Source organism: Colias philodice, chromosome 20 (genome assembly GCF_061535455.1).
Source record: "Colias philodice isolate Cphi_HAF_F1 chromosome 20, ilColPhil1 Martin Lab GWU primary, whole genome shotgun sequence".
Lineage (NCBI taxonomy): Eukaryota > Metazoa > Arthropoda > Insecta > Lepidoptera > Pieridae > Colias > Colias philodice.
The window spans coordinates 5,076,570-5,089,346 of NC_143105.1; the positions used below are offsets into that span (position 1 = coordinate 5,076,570).

Consider the following 12,777-nt stretch of genomic DNA (forward strand, 5'->3'; position numbering starts at 1 on the left):
CGGAAATCCTGATAACAAATCTGTTAAGGACGTCCATCCTTCCTTCTAACCCACGAATCGCTCTTGACCTAATTCTGCGACTTGAGAGTTCCTTTATCAAATTTAAAGCTCGTTTGAAAAATTGCGTCTATACGTCTTGTCTTCATTATTGAATCAAACTTTTCGTCAAGGAAATAGTCAAAATGAGACAATTTTAATGCTTATGTTATTTTTTCTTAATATTGGTAGTTTTTTATTGTAACTTTTGTTTCTTTTTAATATAGTTGTACTTTAGATCAGAAGCAATAAATAAAAATGAATGATACACTTAAATAAAAAAAAATTACTGAATACCAACTATAGCATTCACCATTCGGCAACGTTGCGTATTACAATCAGCCACATATGAGGATTGGCCTTTGCGAGTGAAAGCGGTGAAAGGCATCAAATGTGAGAAGTTGTCTTACACGTTAGATTACAATTTTATCAATACAATAATTTTGGATCTTCTTACACTCGGCTCGTTGGTCTAGGGGTATGATTTTCGCTTAGGGTGCGAGAGGTCCCGGGTTCAAATCCCGGACGAGCCCGATCCCTTTTTATATTTTTAATATAAATATTAACTATGAAGAGTTAATTTAATTGGACGATTATCATTATCACATCATATAATTTATACGCGTTTAATCGGAAGTAATTATTTTGATTGGCAGTAATTTACAAGAGCATTCACAGTTTTATGAGCAAATTATAATTCATTGATGGTTCAGTTTACAGAACTATTTGTGAATTTAGTGGTTTTGATAATTAGACTGTTATCAGGAAGTTATAAAGTTAACTGGAGCGTTTAATATTTTAATCTCATACTTAATAATAATTTAATATCTTATTTAAAAAATTTCTGCTTCTTGTAGCTACAGAAACGAAAAAAGAGAAAGCTTCCAAATATATTCTGTTTTATTATCTTTTATTACCTTTACTAATAAAGTTACATAATTTCCTCATTGGAACTAGACCGTGGAACATAAATAAGGTAAGAGGAAGCCAAAAATCGACCATCTTAACTAACTACAGTCTTTGATACACCCACATTATCATTTAAGCTCAAGGGGAAAACAGCTAGCGGCTCTCTGAGTCAACATTTTATTTACTGAACCTAACTGGCACATACCAAAGGTAAGAATAATAGAATAAAAACCCACGCACCAATACGTTTATTAGACCTCATTTATATTTTCTTCTCTATAAGTGAAAATGAGCAGAAATGTACCTCGAATAACATTGTCGCACGAAAAACAAAAATTTATCAACTTAGATGAACTGTTGATCAAAGATGTTCAAAAATAAATTTTATTTAGTGTGTGTTGAAAAAAATAAGGTATGTTTTTTTTTCTGTTTAAATTATATTTGTAGATTGGTCTTAAAAAAGATTAGATAAAACAAGCCAATTACAGGATTAGGTATCTACGTAGCCCTCAGTAAACATTCACTCTCAATGGAACTCCAACAATTTGTCGTAGGAATTGTAAGTTGCAATTGCAAATAAATGCTTGAAAGATTGAACCGAGCAAACGCTCCTGTAACTACAGTATAGACAATCATTTATTTATCACATTTTATTCATAATAGGTATGACATTACGCCCTTTCAGAAAATGTTCACAATTATTTAAGGCCCTAACAAAGAGCTATTTAAAATATATATATGACTTACAATCTAGTAATCTACTATTCGCACAATACTATGTCGAGTCGAAATTCACCATAATTTGTAGCTAATGGCGTAATAGTGGATTTGACCACGACCATTCCGCACGGTCATAATGCGTCTGCATTCATCACCGCCTGGACCACAAACATCATTCATTCCGTATTTACTACTCGTATCGTACGAGTGACAAAGCATTATATTATCCCTTTCCTAAACATGCACACAGCTATACAAACTTGACTTGAATGGATCCTATTCAGAATACTGTCCGTGCATTGTATGTAAAATGGATTGGTAACTAACGACACAGAACACATACTACGTTACTGCTGAGGCTCTTAAACAGTGTCGTAATTAAAAGTTGCTCTCGCTGTTCAGTATTTTATAAGAATTTAACAGAAAAAAATGTCATTGATGCTACCACACTCTTATAAAATGTTAAGATATCTAACTTTGTATATTTCTGTAATACTTGAGCTTATTTGATAGCCAGTATATCTTAATATACAGCTTTAATAATGATATATCGTAATTAAATTTCCTGTATTCATTGCTGGTACTGTAATTAAGACGCAAGTGTACCTAATAGACTAAAAGTCCTATGGTCGATCTCTGCTGAAGATTAAACAAAATTTACATAAATTATTATATAGGTAATTATTATGATCATATTATCAATGTTCTTAGTTTAGCTTCAATATTATTATATAAAAAGCTAAACATTCATTTACGTGTAGGATAAACAAGTGTGAAATTATCCGTCTAGACATGAAGTCCACCTGTATACGCAAGATTATTTTAAATATTATGTAAAACCTATGCTCTTAGTTACGTATCGTATATATTGGGATTTATTATGAATAACAGAAATAAAGTATTCTAAAAACTTAAAACCTCACAAATATTGTTCAAATAAAGCTTTGCGGGATGTTTCATTCTATAAATAGTACTTGAAAATTCAACGTCGTTGCGAATTACGCTCATAAAATAGATACAGTCACCATTAAAGAAGCAATAAAATTATATAAAAGAATCCCATTCATTGTGAAGAGGAAGCTGCAAGGAACATCTCATTTTATCAACTCGATGATAATAATTATTCACAGTTAATCTTTTTATCGCAAAAGCTTTCTAATGACCGCAATATTATCTCCGCTTTGTGCTTGTCCCGGGCTGTTTATATAAATTAATTTTGATAAACACACTGATATAATGTGGGAAAACCGTTTGGTACTTAAACCAGGATAAGCTGATATTTCAGTTACAGTTTTAATTGATGTTTGCAAAGGATAATTTTCCTGACAAAACTATACTTTTTAGTAATTAATCATGTTATTATAAATATTATTTTAATATACTTTGGAACCTCAAAATGTATATAAAGCAGTGGTAGAATAAATTCATGGTAACAACTAGTTCGTCACATCATCTCTAGAGGCGCTCGGTTATAAATTGCCATACAAAAATTTTACATCGTCGCTTCCGAATTTACATGAGAAAATTCTTGCTCAGAGAAACAACACCGTAGGATCATACTCAAGCAAGTATTATATTTATTTTAGAAAGAATTTCCCATTTATTGTCTTAATAATTATTAATCTACTTAATTATAATATTGACTGACCGGTTGGCTTGGTTGGTAGTGGCCCTGCCTTCCAAGCCAGAGGTTGTGGGTTCGATTCCCACCCGGGGCAAATATTTGTGTGATGAACATAGATGTTTGCCCTGTGTCTGGGTGTTAATTATCTGTATAAGTATTTATTTAAAATTATATATGTATCATGTATGTTTATCAGCCATCTGGTTTCCATAACACAAGCGAAAGCTTAATATATAGGATCAGACCGTGCCGTGTGTGAAAATTGTCCTGAATATTTAATTATTTATTTATGTATATAATTTATGGTTAAAAATTAGATTATTATTTCTTTTATTATTTCCATTTACTATTTAGTCAAAGCTAATGAAATTAAAAAAAATAACAATTCGACGAATTCCTTGTTTGGCTTGTCTTGTTTAGCTTCGTGTAACAGGAAGTAAACAAGAACTTCCTTGATAATAAAACTACACTGTTAATTAACCAAACTTTTACTAATAAAACCTCTTTTTTACATACACATTACACATTATGTTGAAAGTTTAGTTAGCCCATGATCCCTACCAAGTAAGAATCAAAGAGGTTGAACCAACTCTTCAAATAAGCCACAGAATTAGTTTTTGTCTTCCCTTACGAAACCCTATTTATTTGGAATAAATGTGAGCAAATTTATCAACTTTTGCAATATCGACTCATGTACAAGATTACATGTGTCTAATAAACGTTCCCAATATAATAAGACGAATCTTTTGTGATACGTAAACCAATACGAAATATGTAATTACTAAGTCGAAATACCTAATCCTTATTTTTGCGTCCATACATATCTAGAATTATAGTTGACTAACTTTTATATAATGGATATCTATCGAAAATAATATTATCTAAGAAATTCATATTGAATTGAACCACTGCTGAAAACTATTTATTAGTAGTCTTACTAGTACCTTGCGAACCGTCCGTTTTACTTTTAGTATTATTCAAGATACAACTCACTAAAGATAATACTTACAAAAAAGAACCTTCAAGAAAAAGTAAATAGAAAAAAGTATGCCTCCAGAGAGCTAAATCACTCTTTTGCTATATACATACAATATCTAAGAAAACAAAGATTAACTTAAAAAAGAGGAGGCTCTATCGTATAGGAGCTACCAACGTTGACAAGAGAGCATTTTAGTATAGTTGGTTCTTTGATATACTGTTCCTCTTGCTATTTCGGTTAGAGTCCGGGCTGTCTGGCTGGTCGCAGTGGTTGCGTTTTTTAGTGCGCATCTCATCTGCACAGGATAATTTCCCTAATTTGAAGTCATTTTTTAACGCGTAATTTTTAATATTTTACCTTTAGATAGATCCATCAGACATAATTTTTTTATTGCAAGACGTTTTTTTCGTTGTTAAATAGGTGCCAGACGCAATTTTTTATTTCGTTTTTATAAAAAATTCAAATTATTTTAGAATGTCTGTAAATTTCATATTATGTTCTTCAAACATAATATAATCTAAAATTAATTAGCCAGACGCTAATTCGATTGTTAAGTATTAAATAATGTGTATAAATAAAAAAAAGTAATGAAGCATGCAGCTCATCAGCTAGTGTATTTTAACTATGCGACAGGAAATAATTGCAAGAATACAATATTATTTACACTTGTTCTTATAAATAAAAGCTAAAATGAAAAAAAAAACATAAAAGTGAAAAATAAATTAAAGTTACCATACATTGAAAAGAATGGAATAAAAACTATATCAATGAAGGTTAAACAATTACATTGTTAAATTTAAAAAGCCATCTTCATAATCATCATCATCATCATCTTTCCTCACACTGTCAGAATTATTTATGTTATCGTCTAAGGAATTGTTATTGTTTTCCAATATTCCATCATCTGTAAACAACTAGAAAGTTTGTTTCAATATTGATGTACACACGTACACACACACAACACACACACACCACACCACACACGACACACACACGTGAACACACACACGCATGTTTAAGTTTGTATTGAATTTAACTAAAGTAGTTAGCATGAATTTATATAGGTAGGTATACTAGCGGTCCGCCCCGGCTTCGCCCGTGGTACCTACATGTATAAACTATCCTATCTCTCAAGTTGAATCGAACTGCACATGGTGTGCGAATTTTATTATAATCGGTTAAGTGGTTTAGGAGTCCATTGAGGACAAACATTATGACACGAGATTTATGTATATATATTAAGAATTAAGATTAATGAATTAATATTGTTATCATCATCACTACATAGTATAAAAAAAAGTCGCTTTCTCTGTCCGTCTCTTTAAATCTTTGAAACTACGCAACGGATTTTGATGTGTTTTTTTTAAATAGATAGAGTGATTCAATTGGGAGGTTTATATGTATAATAACATCCATTAAATAGTGGAGAAGTACCTACTGTTATTTTTGAGGTTTATAATGTGATTACGTAAATAATTACATTTTTTCCACTTACAGTGCAAACGCAGGCACCCTACGAGTTTTATCAAAATAATGTACTAACTACATTGAAAAGGTCTACAGAAAAGTCCGTGATGGTATATGTCTATCTCTTATGGATAACCCACAATAACTTTTTTTATCATTTACTTTTTACGACAAATAATGGCTAATTTTCGAAGCGATTTTAACCAATACAGCATTAATCCTTAACCAATTAAAGACCTTGAATACATTGTTCATTTAATATAGATCTATATGGCCTTTTACACATGGATTTAAGTGAATATTTTCGAAGATATTTCAGATTTAAAAATTGCGGGACGTAGCGTTTGCGGCGGTACCAGCCGGCCGCCCGGCTATATCTACACTAATATTATAAAGAGGAAAGCTTTGTTTGTTTGTTTGTTTGATTGTAATGAATAGGCTCATAAACTACTGGACCGATTTTAAAAATTCTTTCACCATTCGAAAGCTACATTATCCACGAGTAACATAGGCTAGGTTTTATCCCGGAAATCCCACGGGAACGGGAACTATGCGGGTTTTTCTTTGAAAACGCGGGCGAAGCCGCAGGCGGAAAGCTAGTATTTTATACCCGTGCGAAGCCGGAGCGGGCCGCTATGTTTTTATATTCAACGTTCACAGTTTTTCTGTAGTGTATTTAGCGATTATTGCACCCGTGCGAAGCCAGGGCCGGGCGGGTCGCTAGTTAATATTAGATATATATTAGAAAATTTAACTTGTATTGGCAACACTGTATTTTGTTTGTGGTTCTTTTTCTTCTTGTACGCGGTGTGTAATGTGTGGTATTAGGCAATGTGCTATTGGAAACAATATACATAAGTTTATGTAATCGCTGTTTTCATTTAAACCCATAACTTAATAGATAAGTAATAAAAAAATTGTTTTGTATAGAAGATTGTTGATGTACCCTAATAGTTTATTTTTAAGCCTAAGGAATAAAATGTACCAATGGAAGGTACTTGTTCCCACAACACAGGGAATCCTAGAGTAGGAACAATTCAATTTCTATGCATCTTAGGTATATTTTCGAAAAAAAGAAGTTATTTTTTATTGTTATTTAATTTTCGCGGCCGACCCTTTCTATCTCTCTTGCACTTTAAACTATCTCTCCATATACACAATCATCAAATTGTTATACTTACCTACTTTCACTACGTTTTTATTTGTACATATTTAATACTTAACAATCGAATTAGCGTCTGGCTAATTAATTTTAGATTATATTATGTTTGAAGAACATAATATGAAATTTACAGACATTCTAAAATAATTTGAATTTTTTATAAAAACGAAATAAAAAATTGCGTCTGGCACCTATTTAACAACGAAAAAAACGTCTTGCAATAAAAAAATTATGTCTGATGGATCTATCTAAAGGTAAAATATTAAAAATTACGCGTTATAAAATGACTTCAAATTAGGGAAATTATCCTGTGCAGATGAGATGCGCACTAAAAAACGCAACCACTGCGACCAGCCAGACAGCCCGGACTCTAACCGAAATAGCAAGAGAAACAGTATATCAAAAAACCAACTATACTAAAATGACTTTTTTTTTAACGTTAATAGCTCCCGTACCACTAGGTATTTCGAATTAACCTTAATGTTATTTATATCTTATTTAGGCGCCAAAAGGTCAAAAGATAAAAAAGCACTTCCTATTTTATGAAAATAAATCTGCTAAGAAATTGTTTACATTTTATCTAATCAAACAATTTGTTTTCACCATTTTTCACTTTTATAACAAATGAAATACTCTATATACTCTCTTAGGTTTCATTTACTAAAATACTTAGTATTTAAAAAAATAGTTACTTTCGGTACATTAAAAAGCCATATAATTCCTAAATTTTAAGTCACAAATATAGTGAATATCAGATAAATCTTTATGGTTCCGTAATCGCGATAAACATATAAAACGAGGCAATATACTCGTGATGCAATTACCCATATAAAATATAAGATTCATCCATTAATCACGTGGAGCTCGAAAGGGTGGAAGAGCTTAGAAAAATCACAAATGTCACCAGGTGGGAGCGCGGGCTTAATGAGATTTCCCTTTTTTAATCGAAACACATTGATTCTGACAATGCATACCTATATTTTTTTTAAATTCAGGTAGTTTTCTAAGGGAGAAGAGTCTCAATACCCACAAAATATTTTAAATAGAGTTTTAAAATTGAAAGAAAACATCAAGCAGATAATTGGAGACACAATAATAATCTATGCCAATAATATCTAAAACTTCTTAAAAACGGTCCCAGATAAAATTCCTATCAGCAGTGGAATATTTTAGGTTCTCAGGCAATATCTCACAAGATGTCATAAAAATTTATAGACCGGGAGATACTGACACAAAATTTCGAGTCATTTGTAACAGGATGGCGGTTCTACAGGGGTCTTAGTACGCAATGACAAAAAGAAAAACGATGGTGTGAACGCTGGTACCGGCGGCTTAGTCGCGTGGGCGTTAGTCGAACTCGTCGGAAAATAGCGAAAGTCAAACGATTTGTAACAGTATGGCACTTATTTTTCCTGTAAGTTTGAGGATCAACAAATATAAATACAAAATTTCAAAGATCTATGTGTTGGAAATCTTCACTTATATAAATTAATAATAAATTAAGTTTTCAAGTATGACAGCACTTTTTCCCCCTACTAGAAGTATGGCAAATATAATAATGGTCACATTTTATCAAATACTCTCCAAAAATCCAAATTCAATACTGGTACAAAAAGTTTGGCGAAATAAAAATTTTTTGCAGATTTTCGGCGGTATGGCGACCATTTGGAATCGTCCGAAAAGTATGGCATGGCGATTTTCGTAAATGGCTGCACGACGATAGTTACCTGTGCAAAAGTTAGCCTGGTACAAATGGTTGAATAATTGTTTTATTTAAATCAACACATTCGCGTCGGTATGGCGGGCTGTAAGTCACACCGGAAAAGTATGGCATGACACTACCGCCTACATCTTTTTTATGGGCTATCGGTAAATTCTAAAATTATTGTGTTACAAATCGTTTGACTTTCGCTATTTTTCCGACGAGTTCGACAAACGCCCACGCGACTAAGCCACGGGTACCAGCGTTCACACCATCGTTTTTCTTTTTGTCATTGCGTACTAAGACCCCTGTAGAACCGCCATCCTTGTTACAAATGACTCGAAATTTTGTGTCAGTATCTCCCGGTCTATTACTCCTCTATCTTTTAAATTATATTTCCGAGGTTTAAGCAAGTTCCGCATTAAAGTACGTGAATATTCCATTTTATGGCATTCTAAACTAATAGGATATAGCATTCGTGGCTATAGAAATGAAGATGGATAAAAATTTACGACTCGAATTTAATGTACTTGTTCGTATGTACTTATGGTTTGAATTACAAATATTATGTATTAACAAAATGTTGTTTACGTTACGAAAATAGCGATTACGTTGCTATTAATGACAAATATATATCAAATTATGCCCCGCAAATATGCCACACATAATATTAAAATACAATAGGTTTAGTTTAGTTTAGCTAGCGTACTTACTGAATAAATACATATTGTTATCAAGTCATTACTGTTCGACGTGTACATTCTTCTTAATAAACAAATCTAAAGTCCAAAATTTCAGCAGAACATTGATATACGATATTTTACAAGATATACAAAAGGGCTCTAACATAAAACCTGATCATTTGCACGTAAAGCAAGCCAGGCAATAAGGTCACGGCGAATCAGGCCCGGGTTTTCATATAAATCCAAACTTCAAGTCCTTTTTTATGAACCTGTCAAAACTTCCAACTACCACTCCACACCGGGATATTATTAGCCTATTATACCGTTCCCTAACATTCAGATGGTTTAAAGGTACTCCAATTGATGATTTATAATAACGTCTACTTAATTCATGGATGCAAATTATACGTTGTTTTAGGTAGTTCGGGAAGGGAAAATTTAGGCAAACTTATAATTGATTTGTTTACGGAAATACAAAATTGATCTAATGTACCTATATTTTGCTATCTACTTCCGGATTGTAACAAAACAATGCGCGCTTCAGAATTATTGAAATGAAAGACGTTCTTTATTTTATTGAGGCACTCTTTAGGCACTATTCATCATGATAAGAATATAACTTAAAAATATAATGTTTCATTTGAACATTATTCAAATACTTATCAAATGTATTTGAATAATGGAGTTCCTTTTATCACGCAGTAAAGCTGGCAGTGGCAAAAGTATTAAACTACAGCAATTTGTTTGAACACAATAGACAAAATATTATTATTTATGTTGTCCTCTCTTTGTATGAGGACAAAGCTGCCTAAAAAGTTTTAATAATACCACTTTTTACCTCATCCGTTGCGAATAAGGCATAAATAAAAACCTTTGCCGTAGTAGCATAGTTTTGAATGTTTTAAAAATATTTGTGTAGTGAGATAAGTGTTTATTGACTTCAGAGGAGAGTCGTGAACTATTTTAGGACTTCAGGGCACGGCACCTTTTTTATTTATTTATTTTTTATATTTTGTTCAGAGATGACAGTTGAATTACAACTAGTCGAGCAAACAAATTCTCTCATGAACTTTCGGAGTCAATTATTTATGATACTTGGTGCGTTAGCTTACACACAATCATATTTATGTTATCTAAAACATTGTTAAATAATTTAACGAAGTTTCTACCAATGAATGAATAAATAAAAAACACAAAATGCCAGACTGAAATGAATGCGTGAAATGTCACGTTAATTAATCAGAAAGTGGAAACAAATGAATCAAACTGCTTTGTTATTCAATAGATTCATATAATTGTTTTTACAAATGCGTATTTTTCAATCTCTCTTAAAATTCATTCGTTCTAATTACACAAAAACGAAATTGTATGTAGATTTTATACAATGCGCAAGGATTTTTACATTTATGAATCATTTATATTATATATATTGTATGTATTTGCAACAATCATGATCAATACTTTAATTTATTATTTAATAATGTAGAGTGTACATATAGAGTCTACAATTTCCATAGCTTGTATTTTCATACTTTGTTATATTATTTACAATGATTATTTATTAATATTTATCGAAGCTAAAAAGACTAACAATCTGTAAAACAACATAGGCTTGTAATGGGAAATTATCCTTGACTTTGGAACACCAAAAAGATTAAAATATGGGGTATAATTTTAACAACTTGGCTTATTAAAATACTCTCTGAAACCGAACAGGTTTAAATTAACTCCAAAGTACACAAGCTGTATAAAGTTCTATTAACTTTTACTGTCTCGTCTCAACGCTTATATAACAGGAACCAAGACGTGTTGTGAAGGTAAAACTTATTTCAGCGAGGATTTAAGATAATTGAACATTTATCTTGCATTAAAGTTGCATCTAATGTCCTGAAGGCTTATTTCGACTGTTAACACATCTAGATTTTATAGACAACAACAAAGTAGGTGTAGATCCAATAATTTGAAACAGGTTTTTCTCCATTTTTCTGCCGCATTTAAAAAGAATAACCTCTATTCGATGACCGTAGTTAATCTTGTAATGGCCCAAGTAAAATATCGGTCCATTGAAATTTGTTTCGAATTTCAATTGCGCAATCAACCCAACTATAAGGATTATCCCCGAAACCCTCATTCCAAAAACATCGTACGCCGATTTCAGTTACGTTAAGCCTTTTATCTGTTTCAGCCTTGACAATGTTTCCTTACTCGGTACAGAGATTGTCCACCAAGAATATCCTATGAGGAATTTGGTAGGTAGGTATAATATGTTTATGTTTTATGGTCATTCAAAATTTTAGAATAGATATTAGAAATGGTACTTTGGTACTTATTATTCTAATAGATATCGATGGAATATTGTGGGCTTAATAATTCTTTAATTTTCGTTTTCGTCGCTCGTTTTTTAGCTATCTCTTACTGGTCTAAGATCCAAATATAGGTCGACCTTCACCGGCGTGATAATAGAATGAGACCAATTTTATAATAAATTTAGTGTATTAAAAAATGTATTAAAAATGGGTTTACTGGGAAAATCCTGGACAGGATATTTTTTAATTAATTATTAAAAAATCTTTTATTAATGTATTTAAAAAGCAAAATACTATGTCACCCATAAAATCATATTTGAGAAAAAAAACTTTTATACATGAATTTAAATATAACGGGAAGTGTATACGTGCCTCTTCCTAAAGAACTTTTGGATCCTCGAATGAAACATTTTTAAACGTTCCCAACTCATTATTGTGTAGGCGTTCTAATAATAACTCTATAATTAGATTAAGTAGATTACAGAAGTGAATCATTAAATATTCTTTCGTAGAAGGCAAATCGTGTACTCGCCTAATTCTGTTACCCTTTTAACCCTCTAAATTATTTGGTACGTTAGTCTTCGGTCTATAAAAAGCCTATTCATTCAATTAAGCGTAGTTAAATTTGGACCTATTGAGCATTGAATGCCTTAAAAATTAAGTTCATTCAATTTAAGCTGGAGAAAACGCAATTTATTCATGATATTATTTATTCCAACGTTTCGAACACTTTACAGCGAGCGTGGTCGTAGACAGATTTTATTATTAATCTTATCTAAACGATGACATAAGTTTGTTTACCTATTCCATGATAGTAGTTCCGTGGGAGCCAGAGAATTATTCACGAAAAAGTAGCCTATGTTCTAATCAATGATTCTGATATTAAGTTTATTATACAAGCTTTATTACGGTTAATTTCAATAGAGATACAAACATTGAAGCTTTCGCATTTATCATATTTGTCTAAAAGATAACTCCGAGCATTACGTTGAAGAAGCAATCTGATTGTCTTGCATACATTGAAAAGTCAATAATTATATTCAGAAGCTGTGATGCGAACTCTTATTCAAAATAAATGTGATAGCTGAGCCAGCAAATCTGACACATTATAAAAAAATAATGCTGTTAAATTCAATACTATAAATCGTAATAAATTACCCAGCTATTGTAGCAGCATTTAATCTACGAG

General features: G+C 31.7%; 1 long non-coding RNA gene and 1 other non-coding gene across 2 annotated transcripts in view; one reads left to right on the forward strand and one right to left on the reverse strand.

Annotated features, from left to right (window-relative positions):
• The first annotated feature begins 497 nt into the window (after nt 1-497).
• TRNAP-AGG (transfer RNA proline (anticodon AGG)) lies at nt 498-569 on the forward strand. The gene has a single exon. It is a non-coding gene; the product is annotated as a tRNA-Pro (tRNA).
• Nucleotides 570-3,771: 3,202 nt separating this feature from the next.
• The window catches only part of LOC149479413 (uncharacterized), an 85,082-nt gene continuing 76,076 nt past the window's right edge, over nt 3,772-12,777 (reverse strand). The window contains exon 3 of the long non-coding RNA XR_016317270.1: nt 3,772-3,790. This is a non-coding gene — a long non-coding RNA (uncharacterized LOC149479413). The remainder of the gene's footprint in view (nt 3,791-12,777) is intronic.